We start from the raw sequence: 18,340 nt of genomic DNA on the forward strand, positions 1-18,340 counted from the left end.
CAATATTTAAGAGAGAACCTTCTACTCACTCCCTGCTCTCCGACTCTCCAACTCCTACCCCAGCCACACACACACACACACACACACACACACACACACACACACACCAATCACTCCTTCCCCTACACCTCCCTGCCCCTTTAAGGTGATACTCTTTTAACTAATTCCCCAAAGTGTTCTTTCTAAGCCAGAACTGATGATCCCTCCCCTCCCTCCACCACCCTATCATCACCACCTTAAGAAACTTACTTTCTAGGAAAAAGAGACCTAGAGAGAGAAACCTACAAGCCTTAGCAAATCCTCTTTCAGTACATTTCCATTCCTAAGTTTTTTCAGTAAGAATTTCCTCTAGAAAACTGCCTGCTTGGAAAAATTTACTGAAGTCCCAAATAGTGAGGGACTGGCATTTATTGCCAGAAGTGACACTAGCTGAGAGTAGAGATCCCATCTGGGAAGCTGTCATTATGTAAATGTATCCTTGTGACAGCCGTTGGAGGAGGACAAATGACTTGTCAGTGACTTCTTAATCAGCTTGTCTCTAGCAATAATAATCTAATCACTGGTCACCTAATTAAAAATGAAAGAAATTAGTGCCTTTCCAAACACTGAGCTTCTAGAATCTCAGGTTGCAGACTGTCATTAAGCAGAGAGCTGTCAGCTGTTTGCATGTCACACCACAGAGAGGCAGAACTTTGTGAGGTGCCTCATGTTCATGTCTGTGATTTGATTACTCTTGCCATCATTCATTTAATGCATTGATCTGGATGATTTGCTGCTATGAGCCCCTGGTCATTTATTTATTCATTCATGATTTCTACCACAAGTATTTATTGCAGGCTTACTGTATGCTAAAGGTATATCCTGGGGATTTAAAGATTAACAGGAAACTGTTTTAGCGTTTGGAATATCTCACTGTAGGGGAAACAGATATAAAAATATTTAACTATGATCTAGTTTGATCACGATGTATTAGAGATAACAAATGTGCATGCATATTGCATATTATGGAATAGACAAAATGATGGCCCACTGCCAAGAACCAAGCCACAGAATCTGAGATCCTTTGATTTGGGGTACGTGTTCTTCAGGTTACCAAAGACTCCACCATATCCTATTCTTGTAAACTTAGTCTGCTTCATTCATTTATGTTATATGCCTGGTCCTTGTTAAGCACTTGAGTTTGAGATCCTAGTATGGAGATAGGTCTAACAGACACCTGCTGGGAGATGATATAATTTAAATACTGATCTTTTAAATGAGTTTTTTTTAATGTTTATTTACTTTTCAAGGGGAGAGAGACAGAGCATGAGTGGGGGAAGAGCAGAGAGAGAGAGGGAGACACAGAATCCGAAGCAGGCTCCAGGCTCCGAGCTGTCAGCACAGAGCCGAACACGGGGCTTGAGCTCACGAATGGCGAGACTTCACCCAAGCTGAAGTCAGACGCTTAACCAACTGAGCTCCCAGACGCCCCTTAAATGAGTTTTAAAGAAAATTTTGTGTGGTGTGTTAAAAAAATCTTTTTAAAAAAAGTTTATTTATTTTGAGAGAGAGAGAAAGAGAGAGCGGGGGAGGGACAGAGAGAGGGAAAGAATCCCAAGCAGTGGGGCTCATACCCAAGAACTGTGAGACCATTACCTGAGCCAAACCAAGAGTCATACACTCAACTGACTGAGTCACCCACACACTCCTAAAAAATTCTTAATTATACTCCTCTCAGGAATGAAAAAAAATACCTCACTAGCCATCTGTGCTGATAGCAGGGAAAATAAATTTTAAACTTATCGATCGATAGTATCTCAGTAGTATCTGTTTCCATTTTAATTGTCTTTTGAGGATGTTTATTCTCTTTGGGCTTTTTTTTAATGCTTTATTTATATTTGAGAGGGAGGGGGGACAGAACCCGAGCGGGGAAGGGGCAGAGAGATGGAGACAGAATCCGTCTAGAATCTTAGAGCGTGCTCCAGGCTCTGAGCTGTCAGCACAGAGCCAGATGCAGGGCTCAAACCCACCAGCAGCAAGATCATGACCGGAGCCCAAGTGGGACACTCAACCAACTGAGCCAGCCAGGCACGCCCTCTTTAGGCTTAGTGCTCAGTGTTTGATTTCTCTTCCTTCTCACCTGCTTCTTTCCAGATAATGTTAGGTGTTTGGCAGGCTTTCTTGACTTTGAATGGTAGGGAGAAAAGCATCCTCAGAGTCATTGATGGTCTTGCTGCCAAGTGTCTACTCTGCTGCCCCAGACTGGCGACTACAGAAGGGAAGCTAGTCCTTAGCTTCTTGTGAGCTATTTGGGCACAGGGGCCACTGCAGAGTCCACCATCACAATCATTTGTCCTTGCATCCAACATTTCCGTTTATGGTGGCCTCTTTCTCCTGACCTGGGGCTCCTGCTCATGTATAGCCAGCCCTCTTAGCGCTTTTAGGCTATATTTGGACACTGAAACCTTCTGGATTCCCTGAAATTCATGAACAGATTGTTGTTTTAATTATACTGGGATCAAAGAATATAGTTCATGTGACATCAGTTATTTAAAACTTGCGGAAACTATCCCTGAAATCTTGTTTGTGATCAATTTTAATAAATACTGCATGTGAGGTTGAGAAGAATATGCTTCTCTAATGGTTGAGTGTATATTAGCTAAGTTTAATACAATCTTAGAGACTTAAAATGACATCCATTTTTATTATCGCACAGTTTCTGTAAGTCACAAGTCTGAGCATGGGTTCTCTGCTGAAATCAAAGTATCTATCAGCAATGATTTCATCTGCAGCCCAGGATCTTCTTCCAAATGCATTCAGATTGTTGGTAGTCTTCGATTCCTTGTCGTTATAAAACAGGCCCTCATATTTTTTGTTGGCTGTTGGCCAGGGGTGGCTCTCAGCTCCTGGAGCCCCCTCTGGTTCTAGCCATGTGGTCCTTTCACACACAGGAGGTTACATTTTTTAAAGCCAGGAGGAGAATCTCTTTCCAGTCTGAAAAGATGGAGTCCTGTATAACATAGTGTAATGAAGGATGTAACTATCCCATCATATCCACGGGCCCTGCACAAGCTAAAATTCTTCCTACCGCAGAGCATAAGGGTCTTTATATGTTAATTAAATCCAGCTTTTTAACTGTGCATTCCAATCTCCTCAAATCTCATTTTTTTTGGTCCTCTTGATCTATTTTAATCACTGATGGCAGTTGTGTCGATTATAGACGTATCTGTTTCTTCTTGTAGTTCCATTTTTTGCTTTTTTTCTGTTTTATATACTTTGAGACCATTTTACTAGGTGTATACAATTTAGAATTATGTTGACGCCCTTTAACTCTGATAATGGCTTTTGTCTTGAAATCTAATTTGTTTAATGTAGAAAATTGGACTTGAATCTTGTTAGTATTTGCCTTATATATGTATATATGTGTATGTATATGTATGTATAGATATATTTAATCCTCAGCCACCATATACCTTATATTTTAGGTGTGTATCAGTTACCTCTTGATCCTTAACATACTGTTCCAAAATTTAGTAGCTTATTAGAGCAACCGTTTTATTTGCGCATGTTCCTGTGGGTCAGCAATGTGTGTTGGACTCAAAGGCAGTTTTTCTGCAGATCTTGCCTGGAATTAGTCATGTAGTTGCAAGTCACATGGCAATTTGTCACTAGATGGTTCACGATGTCCTTATAGGTCTGGCAGTTAGTGTCAGCTACTGACTGAGCCGCTCTCTTCATATAGTCTCTCATTTTCAAGGAGAATGCCTCGGCTTCTTCATGTGTTGTTGGCATGTGAAAACTGAGAGCAGAAGCTGAAGGGATCCTTGAGGACCAGGATTGGAAATTCACAGGTTACATCTCTCATACTTTCACTGTGTTCAGCCATTGGCTAGGAACAGTCAGAGGCTATCTGGTCTTGAACCAAGAATCCAGAGGTGTGTCCATCAATAATGCTCCTCATGGCAGGTTCTCTGAAAGGGAAGAATGGGCAGTGTGCCTCCATGGCAGCCACATAGATATGTTTAATACAATAATTACAATAATTAAAAATCTTTCAGACTTTTGCTACTAGTGAGAAACCATGCTGTTGACTTCTATTTTGAGTTTTCAGTGTTTGTGATTTCCTCTCCCATGTATCATATAAAGGATTCAAAATAAGAAAGAGGATATACCTTTTGGGTAGGGACTCACCTTTACAAAACCAATTATCTTATCCACTGATCAATTAACTCACGCAGAAATTGTAAATTCGTTTCCTGATTTTTGGAGAAATTCAAGTACGTTTTTCTTCTAAACAACTAGCTTTAAATGACTATCATTAAAACAATGAAATTATATAGTGGAGATTAAAATTTTTTTAATGTTTATTTATTTTTGAGAGAGGGAGAGAGGCAGGCTTCAAGCAGGGGAGGGGCAGAGAGAGAGGGAGAGACAGAATTGGAAACAGGCTCTAGACTCTGAGCTGTCAGCACAGAGCTCGATATGGGGCTTGAACCAATGAACTGTGAGATCATGACCTGAGCCTAAGTCACATGCTTAACCAACTCAGCCACTCAGGCACCCTAATATAGTGGAGATTTTAGAAGACATTAAAACAACAATTAACTTCTGTTTATCAACTCTGTTTCAGCCTAAGGGTGTAGTGTTCAGAATAATACTCATTCTGATTCTCTCCCTTCTGCAACACAGTCCATTGTCTCTGAATATTTATCTTTCGTTCTTCAACTTTTTTTCAATATATGAAATTTATTGTCAAATTGGTTTCCATACAACACCCAGTGCTCATCCCAAAAGGTGCCCTCCTCAATACCCATCACCCACCCTCCCCTCCCTCCCACCCCCCATCAACCCTCAGTTTGTTCTCAGTTTTTAAGAATCTCTTATGCTTTGGCTCTCTCCCACTCTAACCTCTTTTTTTTTTTTTCCTTTCCTTCTTCAATTTTTATCTGGGTATACGGCTGCCACTAATGAAGAATAGTTGTAGTTGTATAACTAAGTTCTGGGAAATGGGATTTTGGTAGAAGTGATATATGTGACTTCCAGAAGTGTCTGTAAAGAGAAGATTAGTGCTCATCTCTTCTTCCTTTTCTCCTTCCTATTGGTTTAATGTAGACAAGACAATTGGAGCTAGGGCAGCCATTTTGAATTAAGTGATAGTTGCATGATGAGGTTGACAGAGTAGTGAGGTAGAAGAAGCCTAATGCTATCATTCCAACCCTAGATCATAGATGTAGACATTTTGATGAGAGAAAAATAAAATTCTATCATGCTAACGTCATTGTTATTTGGGGATTTCTGTCATTGCTTGTTAAAGTGAATCCTAAGCATTCCTTTTTTATTTGCTTGTTTTTGCTCAACATTTTATTGCCAACATCTGCTATAGGATGTGATGGGAGCTGAACTATGAGAGACAGCCATCTAGCAGGATAAATATGATGGTTTTTCCTAGCCTGGAAAGGGAGATGTAAAAATAGGAGTTAAAATTGAGGACAAAAACCATCTCTAGCATAAAACATACAGTCAATAAATACTTGCTGAGTGAATTAATGAATATAATAGGTAGCTGTCATATTTTTTAATCAAATATTAAACCTGTCTAGAAGATCTTTTTCCTATACCAGTCAACTACTAATCTCTCAGGATCCAGCTTAACTGAAACATTTCTGTCAAGCCTCCTCAGCTTCTCCTGGCATTGGGTAGTGCTTATCTCCTTGAATATGTCTGTGCATCCCTTATGTCTATCTCTGCTATCATCATATCATATTGTAACTTCAGAACAGTGCCCATGACTTTTCTTCTTTGTGCCCTTAATACTCAACATGATGACTGGAAGGATGGAGGTGAAACAAGGAAACAATTCTTCCAAACATACAAAAATTCATATAGGACTTTCCTCTGAAGATTTACTTTTTTTGCAATTTAGGAACTGCATATATATATACATATATATATATATATATATATATGTATATGTATATATATATACACACATATATATATATGTATTTATATTTAAGTATTTATATTTATATATTATGTATGTATATACACACATACACACACACATATATATATGTACATATATATATATATATAGAGAGAGAGAGAGAGAGAGAGAGAGAGAGAGAGAGAGGGAGAGAGATTTTCTTTAAGGAATTGGCTTATAAAGTTGTGGGTTCTGGCAAGTTTGAAATCTGCAGGATGGAATGGCAGGCTGGAGACCCAGGGATTGAGTTGATGCTGCAGTCCCACATCTCAAGGCAATATACTAGCAGAATTCCTTCTTCTTGGGGCCCTTACTTTTTTCTTTAAGGCCTTCAACTCCTTGGATGGAACTTGTTACAGAAGGTAATCTGCTTTACTCAGAGTCTGTTGATTTAAATGCTAATCATAATATCTGGATTGGCGCTTGATCAAAAACAAGGGTACCATGATCAAGCCAATATAACACATAAAATTAACCATAAGAGGAACAATAAAGAGATGTGAGTTTATTTACTAATTTTAAGTTCATGTAGTATTATTTAGATGACCTTGGCCAGGAAAGTTGCATTTATTATTCAGTATTATAGCAAGTCGCCATGAAGCAAGAAAAAAACAATTGATTATGACAAATAAGAGAGAGGCCCTACAGAAAACAATTAGAAACATAATCAAATGTGTTTGATAACTTCAAATTCATTATTACTGCTTATATAAAGAAAATTCACTCTCACAGAGCGTTTGTTACATAAAAGAATTAAGCCAAGCTCATGTAAACCAAGAGCTGTGGGAGAAAAACAAAAAGAATGTGTACATCAGCAATTTAATTTAAGTTTAAAAGATTTTTACTATCAATATTTTATCTTGATTTAAATATCAAGATTTATTTTATCTTGATTTAAATATAAAGATTTAAATCAAATTAAAAGATTTTAATCAAGTATTTGAAAACGTGAAGATATAATATTTCTTTGCCCAGGACAAGATGTCCTATTCATAGTGCAGACGAAAACGATATAAAAAGAGGGAAAGGAAAAAGTGGTCCCTAGTATGTGTTGATCTAGATTAATAGTTGCAGTGTGCAATGTTGTAAATTTAACTTTTCTTGCTGTTTGTGCACTAAAGTGTACTCAATTGGCCCAAAAGAATTAATGCAACTTCTAAAAGTAGGCCAACTAATTTATAGGCAATAGCTTACATACCAGGAAAACTGGATCAATAAAGTAATGTTATATTTATTTCCAAGAAACCTAGTAATATTTTTCTCATTGAAAAGTGAGCAGGAATGAAGTCAATCATAAAGTGCTTTTTTTCTGACAGTGGAATGAGCATAAGAAAACACCTCTGAGGAAGGTGTATGAATCACTGACCAGGAAGGCGAGGAGGAAGAGAAGGAAAATGCACATGGCAGGAGAAATCTGATAAATCTTTCTCAACCTGGCAGAAGGAGAATGTGAAGATCTAGGAATTGGGTCAAAATTAAGGCCAACACCAAGAAAGAAAAAAAAAAAAAAACAGTCCTGACATTATCATTACTGGAATCCCATCCATCCTCATTTTTATTCATTCATGTATCAATCTTCTGTTTATTCAGCTGTAATTTATGGAGCACACACCAGGTGCCAGAGCCTGATCTGGGAACTGAGGCTATCTGGGAACAGGCCTAGTCTACGCTGTTCTTGCCTGGCCCGTGTCTGCCCAGTGTTCTCTGGAGGCTGCTGGCACACAAGTTCCTACAGAGGCCGATGGCTGCTTAAGTTTCTCTGCTAAGTGTGTTTGTCAGGTCTGTGCATGTGCTCAGAGATGTGATAACACCTCTGACAGGCTCCTTCACCAGTGGGTCCCAGCAGATGTTTGGTAAATGCCCCAGTCTCCTTACAGTTGGAGGACTGAGGCCCACTTTGCCTCCCAGTGTTGACCTGCTCATTGAGGCTTTCTTTATTGGTTTTCCTCCCTTCCCTGTCTCTCTTCCCTGTTCCCTCCCTTCCAGTGTTGCCTGGGCTTACCTCCCCATCACTGAATATTTTTCAATTTTGAGGGTAAACCACACTAAGATGGGGAAAAAAGCAGACATGATCCCTTCTTGTGGAACTTATGACTTGGGAGAGAGGGCAATAAAAAAGTGAAAGAAATTTTATTCTTATTATTGTCAGAACCTAAAGAAGGTAATAACCAGGACTATTGAGGAGTTAGAGGAGAGTGGGCCTTGTCTGGGTGTGCTTGGAGGGCCTCAGTGAGGAGGTGACTTATGAGCTGAGGCCTGAGAGGAAGGAGCCAGGTATGTAAAGAGATGAGGGGAAAATCCCATTCCCATGAAGCTCTTTCTTCTCTCACTACCATCCCAGGGTCCTAGTGACACTTAATTCTCTTCCAGAGTTGTTCCCCCATCCCCACAGAGTCCAAATATATTTGGCTGTGACACCACTCCTGGTTCTGGAATGTGCTCTATGTCCACTGAGAAGGAAGGGGGTCCACAGAGCAGCATGGGATTTATTGCTTTGGGACCAGGCACCACAGGACTTTGGGTTAGGTTTGGGGTACCTGGCCTCCCCAAGATCACGGCCTGAATCCTTGGCTCTGTGGTAAATGGCCTTTGCTGAGATCTAAGCCCCTTCTCTGGATCCATCCTTTTCCATCCTGCACAGCCAGGAGGGCCTCACGCCCACCCCTGATCAAAGGACAGACGACTGGTGTGGAAGAGGGGAGAATCCGTGGCTGCAGCTACTAGGACTTTCTCTCTCCCTTTCTGCTGGCCACAGCCCCATGAAGCTGCCACTCTGGGCTCCTTTGGATGAGGCAGAAAAGCACGTGAAGCCAGAGCAAAGGGGTTTTCGGATACCAGGTTTTTCCTTTATTCCTTCCATCAGAGGGGAAGGTGAGTCAGGTTCTCACCTGTGTAAATTCTGGGGCATTACACAGGTATTGTGATTACCTCGTGGTAATAATGTATGTTGGGAAAGAGGGTAAGAATAGTCCACTGAATTTGGTAATAAAGGCGTCATTTTCTAAGGAAACATTGCTGACTTCTTTATAAAATCACATCCCATCCTGCAATGACTGTGGTGGAGGACAGAAGCGGGGGGGAGGGTATCCCCGTTTTTAGCCTGCAGTGGGCCATCTCGCTCCTGCACGCACACCAGCCGTTTACAGCATCCGGGTCCTGCAGCAACGCTGAAGTCCTCTGCGCAGACCCGACTCCTCAGTTTGTGCAACCGCTGGCGCCTCTCTGTCCCCTTCAGAGTTCCTGTTTCCGGTGTAGAGACGTGTAGAGACGGGGACTTGCTTGTTCCCCGGTGACTGGCGGCCTCTGCTTGGAGGGTTGGTCTCACCAGAACGGCTCGCAGAGCGCAGCGTACTTAGCTCCGTGTTTCGGAAGGTTGCTCGGGCCGTGTCTGCACCAGGTTTGGTGGGGGTGGCAGTGGGAAGGAGGTTGTTTTGCTCCCCTTGCTGACCTTTGAAAGAACAATTTCAACATCGATATTGTTCTGGGAACGGGGTTATGACATGATGGGAAGTGCTGGGCAAGAGGAAATAGAGAAGAAAAAGTGTGTGCTTCTGAGACGTGGGCCATGAAAAGAATAGAAACAAACAAAAACAAGAATGGGAACTCGAGGAATCCACAGGGTGAAGGAATTTTTTAATTTTTAACGAAGATGAGAGATACCTGAGCATATTAGACAGGAGAGGGACTGAAAGAGGAGAGACGAGAGGATTTATGAGGGCAATTTCTCAGTGTCACAAGCCTTGTCTTACTTGAATTGCACAGTCACCAATATTGACAGCAGTCTCCTCCATCACTTCCTCCTCTTTTGTCCTTCTCCCTTTGTCTTCATATTTCATGCTGGCTCTGTGTAGAGAGAATATATAATATAAAAGATAAAGTTCTCAGACTCTGCACCCCAACCTTGAGATAATTACTGCTATCAACAGTTTGGTAAATATTTCTACAGATTTTTTTAATATGTTAATACACACACAAATGACTATTTTTGCAACTTATTTTTTCAAATATCAGATTATATTATATGTTAGCAATTCTTTTCTACTGTAATGACATATTTCAAAGTTTTAATATACCTACCATTTCTTTTCTAAGAGGTATTATTGCCTAGTGGTTAAGAGAAAATGTTCTGGTGTCGTACTGCTAGTCTTCAAATTCTGGCTAAGCTATTGCAGTCAGTTCTTTCTTTGCGTGAATTTCAGTTGCTATGGTTTTGTTAAAAAAATACCAGACTCAACAACACAATTCATATTTCACTTACCATGTGAATAATTGCATAAAGAACAAAATGTTGCTGCTAGCTCTTCAAACCACACATCTGTATGTAAAAATAGATATATATTATGATCAGTCACCAATCACATCACTTCTTTCAAAATCTGTTGATGATTGGTCATTGTACATCTGTTACCAATTCACACACAGACAATAAAGCACATATTGTTTTTTTAATATTTATTTATTTTTGAGAGAGAGAAAGAGAGAGTATTAGCAGGGGAGGAATAGAGACACAGGAATAGAGAGAGAAGCAGGCTCCAGGTTCTGAGCTGTCAGCACAGAGCCCGACACACGGCGTGAACTCATGAACCATGAGATCATGACCTGAACTGAAGTGGGATGCTTAACAAACTGAGCCACCCAGGTGCCCCAATAAAACACATAGTTATGTTGCTTCCATGTTTCCCATTGATAAACCTATGTGACATTTTGGAAAAATGGGTACAAAAAAGAAAGAATTGGCTAAAAAAGATGAAAGGGCAGCAAAGAAACAAAAAGTAATAGTGCTGAAAGTGAAATTCGAGTAGAATTTCTAGAAGGAATGACTGACCAGGGGAATGTTAACATTGCTGCTATGTGAGAGACCTAGATATGCAGCCAAGGAACTCAGTGAGGATGCATTGACATAAATGAAGAAAGTGCTTGTGAAGGAAGGGAGGAAGATATCCCAGAAGAAGTGACACTTACAAAAACTTCACAGCACAGAAACCATGAGAAATATTTCACAATACTGAAAGCATTAAGGATAAAATATTGGAAAGTTATCCAAACTTAAAACATGACGTTACACGGATGCCTGGGTGGCTCAGTCGGTTAAGCATCTGACTTCTGACTCTGACTTCTGACTCAGGTCATGATCTCACAGTTCATGAGTTTGAGCCCAGAGTTGGGCTCTGTGCTGACAGTTTAGAGCCTGGAGCCTGCTGTGGATTCTGTCTCCTTCTCTCCACCCCGCCCCCTCTTGTGCTGTCTCTCTCTCTCTCTCTCTCTCTCAAATATAAATAAACGTTAAAAAATTAAAAAATAAATTGGAGTGTATTAAGTATTATTTGTATTATTTTCTGTGCATTTATAATAGACAGCATGAGTATTTTTAATATTTTGATTAAAAAACTTTATATCAATTATTTTCTTACTGATTATCAAGCTCACCTCATTGTATTCAGTATGCATGGTCATTGTATGGTCCTACATTACTGTGTAAAGCCAGGACTACTTACATCTAGCTGAGTATCTTGGGTGAGTTATTTCAACTGTTTATAGTTCATTTTTTTCCACCTGAAAAATGGAGATATGATAGTATCTACCTTATAGGGATGCTGTGATAGTTATCTGAGTTAATATCTATAAAGCAACTAGAACAAATAATAGGTTATTGGTAAATAGCATTAATTGAATGCCCGATTATATTTCATTGTATGGCCATATCTTAACTTTCAAACAATCCCTTATTGTTGGATATTTATGTTTGTAAATGTTTGTAAAAATCTTCTGTGATAAACATTACAGTGATCATCCGTGTCCATAGATCTTTGAACAGTCTCTGTTTCTATTAGGTAAATTCTTTTTTTTTTTTTTTTGAGAGAGAGAGCATGCCTGTGTGGTATACATGAGTGGGAGAGGGGCAGAGGAAGACGGAGATTTTTAAGTTGCCTCCATACCCAGTACCAAGCCAGAGGCAGCACTGGATCTCACAATTCTGAGATCATGACCTGAGCCGAAATCAAGAGTTGGATGCTTAACCAACTGAGCCACCCAGGCACCCCTGTTAGATAAATTCTTGAGAAGAATAGTAGCATTACAAAAAAATGACCACAGGGCTGTCTGGATGACTCAGTTGGGTAAGCATACAGACTCTCGGTTTGAGCTCAAGTCATGATCTCACGGCTGGTAGGATCTCTAGTCCTGTGTTGGGCTCTGTGCTGACAGTGGAGAGCCTGCTTGGGATTCTGTCTCCCTCTCTGTCCCTCCCCCACTTGGGCATGCTCGCTCTCTCTCTCTCTCTCCTCTAAGTAAATAAATAAACTTTTAAAAAGTTTATTAGGTTAAAAAAAAACTCTTAAAAATTTAGTAAATATTTCCAGATTGCCTTCCAAAAATGTTCCAAGGACGTAGATCCCTATTTCCCTATAGTCACACAGATTCCTTTAAAATTTTTGCTAATGTGAAAGGCAAAAATGATGTCTGATTTTAACTAGTATTTCTTTGATAAGGAATGGGCTTGATCATTTTTCACATGTTTTTTGACCATTTTGTATGTCTTTTGCTGAAAGGTCTGTTCTAGTTCTTTGCTTATTTTCCTATTGATGTGTCACTTTCATAGTGATATTTTTCCTCTTTTAATTTATTTTCACATATTCAATAATGAAACATTGCAAAAACAGTTGCATATACCATCTAACTAAAGTTAAAAGCAATTTTTCCATATTTAGAAGTCCTTCATTCTAGGCAATAACATATTTCCTCATAACTTAAAAAAATCTTTGTTTTAAAACAATTATAGACTCCTACAAAATTGCTAAAACAGCACACAAAGCCCTGTGAACCCCTCACCCAATTTATCCCATTGATCACATTTTATATAGCTGTAGTGCAATATGAAAACCAGGAAACTGATACTGGCACAAAATTGTTAACTTGATTACAGACTTTATTCCATTTTTATTCCTCTGTGCATGTAAAGTATTATGCGGTTTTATCTCATATGTAGATTTGTGTAACCACAACCATAATCAAGATAGAACTCATCTCTGAAAAGGACTTTCCAATTTGTAGTTGTCCCCACACTCATCCTTGTCCCCTAGCAACCACCGATCTGTCCTCCATCTCTATATTTTCGTCATTTTAAGAATGTATACAAGCACAAATGTACAGTATGTAACCATTTGAGTTTGGCATTTTTACTAAGCATAATGACCCTGAGATCCATCCAAGTTGTTTGCATCAATAGTTTATCCTTTTTACTTCTGACTAGAATTCCATTATATGGATATACCAAGGTTTGTGTAACCATCCATCCACTGAAGAACATTTGGGTTGTTTCCAGTTTTGACAGTTGTGAATGAAGTTGATATGAACATTCATGCACAGGTGTTTGTGTGAATGTAAGTTTTCATTTCTCTGGGATAATTTTCTACAAGTGTGACTACTGGGTAGTAGTATAGCAGATGCATATTTAGTTTTATAAGAAACTGCCAAGTTATTTTTCAGAGTGGCTGTACTATTTTACATCTCACCAGTAAAGTATGACTAATGTAGTTTCTCTGCATACTTGCCAGTATTTGGTGTTATCAATAATTTTTATTTTAGACATTCTGATAGGTGTATAATGATACCTCATTGTGGTTTTAATTTGCATTTCCCTAACCGTTAATAATGCTGAACATCTTTTCATCTTTCTTAGTTACCATTCATAACTCATCTTGGGTAAAATATCTGTTTACCCATGTCTTTTAGAGTTGTTCATTCTTATTGAGTTGTTTATTTGTTTGTGCTGTTGAGATCTGAGAATTCTTTATAAATTCCAGATGAAATTCCCTGTCAGGTAGGTTGTTTGCAACTATTTTTCTCTTGTCTGCAGCTTGTTTTTTCATCCTCTTTTTTTTGTTTTGTTTGTTCATTTATTTATCTTGCGGGGGAGCACGTGAGCAAGTGGGGGAGGGGCAGAGAGAGCAGGAGAGAGAATCTCAAGCAGGCTCTGCACTGTCAGCACAAAGCCCAACGTGGGGCTCAGTCTCACAATTGTGAGATCATGACCTGAGCTGAAATCAAGAGTCAGATGCTTAGCTGACTGAGCCACCTAGGTGCCTCTCACCTTAAAAAAAAAAAAAAAAGTTTACTTACATATTTTGAGAGAGAGTGTGCGCGTGTGCACTTGCATGTGGCAAAGAGAGAGGGCGAGAGAGAATCCCAAGTAGTCTCCTCGCTGTCACCACAGAGCCCCAAGTGGGGCTTGATCCTGTGAACTTGAGATCATGACCTGAAGGGATATTAAGAGTCGGACACTTAGTCGCCGGTAGTGTCCCCTCATCTTCTTAATAGAGCCTTTCACAGAGCAAATGTTTTAGTTTTTGTTAAAGTTCAGTTTATCAGTTTATTCTTTTATGGCTTTCTTATTGATTTTTAAGTGCTCATGTATTAGGGAAATTAGTCCTATGACTGGTCAGGCATGTTAGAAATAGTTTTTTTTTATATAAAAACAAAATTTTAATTTGGTTATTGATGGTACTTTGTTCCACATTAAAGTTTTTCTTTCTGTGTAGTCAAATCTTTATCATTTTAGTCTGTTGCATCTTTTGTGCTGTGCTTTTTTTAAACCTCTTCCTTAAAATTGTTGACCTTTTTGGCTTCTCTAATATGCTCTCTGATTTTATTCAGCTGCCCAAAAGTGTAAGTCTTTAGAAAAAACTCTTAATTATTGACATTTTAATACACTCACTTTTTTCTCTCCCTGTATAATTTTTTCCATCTGATCTATGCATTGTCACAGCTTCAGCCATAATCCCTAGCTTTGATTTGTATTTACAGCTCCAAACTGATTGGACTTTTTCACAAGGCTATCCTTCCATCACCTGAAATTCAGATGTCCTCAGGGGAGATCATTATTCTCCCCCTTTGGTTATCATCCTAGGCTAGAAACTGCAACATCATGTTAACCTTTTCCTTATAAACAGATATCAGTAGTCACCATTTCCTGCTTATTTGTTTTGCAGCATCCTTTAAATCTGGTTTCCTTTGGTTCAGATTCCAGTTATTACTAATTAGAGATGAGATAGCTATTTCCTAAATGGTCCCAAGTTTGTCATTTTTTTCTGCTCAAAATTCTACAATAAATGAGAAAGTAAAAAAGATGTAACACTAATGATTAAAAATAATACATAACCATGGGTAGACGAGAGACTCAAACTTTTATGGAAGAATATTATGTACAACTCTATGACAATTTAAAAATCTGGGAAATTGATGTTTTTGTAGAAGAATATAAATTACCAAAATTGAATAAATAAAAAACCTGAATAGGTCCAGATCATGAAAGGGATGCAGAAGATTTATCATTTGAAAAGGTATTAGGGCTAGTGTTAGCTGCTACAGAGGAGAAAAAAATCCAAACATACCCTCTACCTACAATGAATTTAAGGCCCACTATAGAGCACAGGTTGAGTCAAGCAAGCAAGAGCATGAGACTGGTTAGATGACTTGTTGATTCTTTTAAATTAATGGCCTTTATGATTTTTTTCCCCCAAATCGAATACCTTGCATAGAGAAACAACAAATAGACACAGGGTTTTTTTGTTTGGTTTTTCACATTAGTTTTGTTCTCTGGAAACCTCAAGATGGCAGCATTTTACTTTGGAAGAAGCTGTTTATTGCCTGTAGTGCCCATCGTGCTTTTCTATTCATAACAACACCCAGAAGCCAGGTTGTCACAGGAGGAGGGGGTGGGAGATAAGGTGTTATATGTACTTCAGAATATTCTGACCTTTTACACTCTTCTCTAATTTAGCATCCATCCACAAAGAACCTCTGTAAATTGGTACTTCAGGTAAGCCTTCAGGTGAGCAGTTTCTCTACAGTCATTATAGAAACAGGTATTTTATTCTAGCTGCATCTGTTCCGCTTCAGCTAAATGGCTGATTTTTCTGTTCCCAACATGGCACTTGCACAGAAACAATTTTATTTTCATCTTGGATATTAGGCAGTATAGAGTCAATATTTTAATAGTGCAATAGTGTCATACCTTGCCCAGATTGAAATGGTCTCCTTGCCTCCTTAGAGCCTCTTTTCCGGACTTCCTGTCCTGTCACTGTCTTATTCCCAACCATCCTATGGCTTCCCATTGCAATTAAAGTAAACACAAACTCCTTACTGTGACCTGCATGCTCTGTAGGGTCTGGCTCTTCCCACTTCTGTGACTTCATCTTTTATCATTTTCCCTCTGACCTTTTCACTTTGTTCTGGCTACCATGGTCTTGCTGTTCTGTAACACAGTGAGATTTGTGCATCTCAGGGCCTTTGCACTCTAATTTTTGCATGGCTTACTTTCTTATTTGAGTCTCAAGTGTCAGTTCTTCAGAAAGGACTTCCCTGATCACTATCCTTCTCTCCCCAACCTTGTCCTTATCCTCTTTATTTTTCTTCATTGGAGGAATAATACTACCTAATAATTTATTTTTTGTCTTTCTCAAGCAGAATTAAGTTCCTTGGAGGATTGGAACTTTGTCTTATTTACTCCTGTCTCCTTTTAGAACCTAGAAATATGCCTGACATATAATAGGTGCTCCAGAACTAGTTACTGAGTGAATGAAAAAAAATGAAGCAAAGTTCAATCAATCTGGTATCTCTATTTTATCTCTTTTATAGGTAGCAGTAAGCCAGATACTTGGAAAGTAGAAGTCTAAACCCTAGTGAGGCAGTCTTATTGACACTAACTCATTAAATTTTTTTAGGCACCCATGATTATCTACATTTATTTTTTTTCTTAAGGACTTCTGATTGAAAAAATTATCTCCCAAATCGTCCTAAAACAAAAATGGTCAGATAAATGATAGCAGTTAGGTATCTTTAGCATTTAAATAATTTAAAAAATGTCAAAATTAGCATCAGATTTTTCTATAATAGATCTGTGGAATTAATTCTTAAATGAAGTAAATTTTACTGAGACATTATGTGAGTTACCCAAAAGAACTTGTCACTTATGTCAAAAGAGTATCTGCGTTACTAATCCTGGATGATATTTTGTCTGCAAAACAGCTCTGAGGCATAGAATATTCAGGCTGCAAAGAGAAGAGTGTAAATAATTAAGATGTAAATTCAATTATGGCTGTGTCCCTATTACAGTTCTTTTTTTGGTAATAGCAATATACCGTGTCCTCAATTTATAAATGGAATTTCATCAGATGTAAGCATGTGGAAGGAGAAATTATGAAAAGTTCTTGGTAAATAAAAAGCAATTCATTAAATATTCCCAGCTGTATGGATCTAGTTGTACTCAAAATATTTAATTCAGTTTTGCAGCTACATAGAATCCCAAAATTTAATTATATCATAATTTAAATAGTATTCTGTTCTGAAACATATTAAGATAATTCCCTACTTCTTTTTTTTTGCAATAATAAACATTCATTAAGCTGAAATATATTAAATACCATCTTTTTAAAAAAATGTTTATTTATTTATTTTGAAAGAGAGAGAGAGAGAGATTGAGAATCCCAAGCAGGCTTTGCACAGTTAGCTCAGAGAGGGGCTTGATCCTATGAACCTTGAGATCATGATCTGAGCTGAAATCAAGAGTTGAATGCTTAACTGACTGAGCCACCCAGGCACCCCTAAATACCTTCTTATATGAAATGGAATTGGGAATTAAAACAAATGGCTTGTTTTTTCATAGTAACTGAGTGTTCCTGTCATTTTTGTAAATACTCATTAGCTTAACTCTTAGTATTTTAAAAAACCATTTTGATCATTTTGTTCATGCTTACCATATTATAACAAATAATAACATCTATAATCTGTGAAGTGTTTGCAGTGTGCCAGGCTCTATATTAAGCACATACAGATTACTTGATTGATGCTAGTGGTCTAGCCTTGGAACCCAGTCTCCATTTCTTATACATTTTCAATGGGAAAATGGACTCAAATTTTAAAAGCACTGACTTACAAATGAAACAAGTTCTTCCGCTTCTTCCTCTTCTTCTTCTCCTTCTTCTTCCAAATGAAACTTCTTAACACAATATATTTATAAGAGAACTATTTAAATTGGGTAACAGCAATGAATGGAAACCTGTGTAGCATGACAAATTGGATTAAATTAGGGTAACTTTTGTGTGCAGGAGAATATTGAAGTTCTTTCCTATTTTATTTCCAAATAGCATTCTCGGCATTAAAGATATTACTGCTGACAACATTGTTCTCTGCCTATTTGCAAAACTACGAAGTCTGATGCATATATTATTTGCAGTTACTTTCACAGTAAACATTATCATGTGAGTTTGACCTGTTGACTGTGATGTGGCAAAGTACTTTACTAGCAGTGCCTCTTTGCCATCTCTGCTAAAGGTTGCCTTTGCCCAAATTAGCCCCACCATCTATGACTGCTATAGT

At 38.4% G+C, this 18,340-nt stretch overlaps 1 long non-coding RNA gene across 1 annotated transcript; it reads right to left on the reverse strand.

The window, feature by feature from the left end:
* Positions 1–9,581: 9,581 nt before the first annotated feature.
* On the reverse strand, positions 9,582–16,093 carry LOC123379284. Its single transcript, XR_006583555.1, has 4 exons — positions 15,978–16,093; positions 11,461–11,518; positions 10,224–10,280; positions 9,582–9,808 (listed from the first exon to the last, which is right to left on the reverse strand). It is a non-coding gene; the product is annotated as an uncharacterized LOC123379284 (long non-coding RNA).
* Between the last annotated feature and the right edge of the window lie 2,247 nt (positions 16,094–18,340).

Source organism: Felis catus, chromosome A1 (assembly GCF_018350175.1).
Source record: "Felis catus isolate Fca126 chromosome A1, F.catus_Fca126_mat1.0, whole genome shotgun sequence".
Lineage (NCBI taxonomy): Eukaryota > Metazoa > Chordata > Mammalia > Carnivora > Felidae > Felis > Felis catus.